The sequence below is a fragment of the Chiloscyllium punctatum genome, chromosome 23, assembly GCF_047496795.1.
Source record: "Chiloscyllium punctatum isolate Juve2018m chromosome 23, sChiPun1.3, whole genome shotgun sequence".
Lineage (NCBI taxonomy): Eukaryota > Metazoa > Chordata > Chondrichthyes > Orectolobiformes > Hemiscylliidae > Chiloscyllium > Chiloscyllium punctatum.
This window is the reverse complement of record NC_092761.1, coordinates 10,869,152-10,870,337: the sequence shown is the minus strand read 5'-3', so window position 1 is coordinate 10,870,337 and position 1,186 is coordinate 10,869,152. Positions and strand designations below refer to the sequence as shown.

Sequence of the window (1,186 nt, the reverse complement as noted above, 5' to 3'; positions counted from 1 at the left end):
CTGTGCTCTTGTCACCAGGATGAATTACTTCTTCTCAACCTCCTCCAGATTTCATCTGACAAAACGTTCATTAAGAATTCCTTTGCATAAACATGCACTTCGCAGCTCTCGGTATTTGATTTTCCTGGCTGTCTTTCCTACGAAAAAACGTTCACAGCAACTTGATTTGCAAAAGGAAACCGCGCTCCCTTTCAATATCCCAATGCAACCGACATTTCAACACAGTTCAGTCAACAGGCTCAAACCATTCTTGGAAATTTTGGAATAGCGTAAATGCGTATAAACTGACCATTAGCGTTCCCATACGACAGCTGTGATCATCTGAAAACAGCACCATTGAATGCCGGCGATGACAGTGGGATTCGAACCCACGCATGCAGAGCACAATCGATTAGCAGTCCATCGCCTTAACCTCTCGGCCACCTCGTTACAGATGCACGAAAAGCTCTGACCTTATGAATAATTGAATTGGGTAAATTATGCAGAGCAGCAGATATTTCTCCCTGGTGTTGGTAAAATGATAAATAACATAGTACGGTTCCAAGACTATGGTCTGACCCCTGGGTTGTGGGGCAAGTGCACTCCCACTGTCAGACAATGCACACAGTGATCTGAACAAAAATGAGGAAATGAATATGTAACAAGGTCTGTTGAATTCTGTGAAGATTTGAAGTCAACGGAATGAAGAACCCGAGACAGCAGAAGGTGTTCTTTCAATAAAGAGTTGGATAGAGCTCTTAAGGATAGTGGAATCAAGGGTTATGGGGATAAGGCAGGAACAGGATACAGATTGAGGATGTTCAGGCCATGATCATAATGAATGGTGGTGCTGGCTCGAAGGGCAGAATGGCCTACTCCTGCACCTGCTGTAAATTGTCTATTAATTGCCTGTGAGGAATTGTTTTCCAGACTGGAGGAGAGTGCATAGTGCTCAATGTCATTATTCAGAACACCTAACTTCTGCTCAGATGTTTTTGACACGCACTTGTGTACAGAACAGACATTTTCAAAATCCAAAATAAGGATAAACTGACAATTGAAGGCAACAATGCAGAAACCTTGATCTGTATCATTTTTCTGGGCCGTGCGACACCAAGTCACTGTATGATCACAGCAACACAGTGAGCAAGTGTCAGAAGGAAAATGAGTGCAGTGCCAGTGCGCAAGCGGGGAGCAGCAGGTGACA

The 1,186-nt window shown here is 43.8% G+C and overlaps 1 non-coding gene across 1 annotated transcript; it reads right to left on the bottom strand.

Annotated features, from left to right (window-relative positions):
- Window positions 1-347: 347 nt before the first annotated feature.
- trnas-gcu (transfer RNA serine (anticodon GCU)) lies at window positions 348-426 on the bottom strand. The gene has a single exon. It is a non-coding gene; the product is annotated as a tRNA-Ser (tRNA).
- Window positions 427-1,186: the final 760 nt, after the last annotated feature.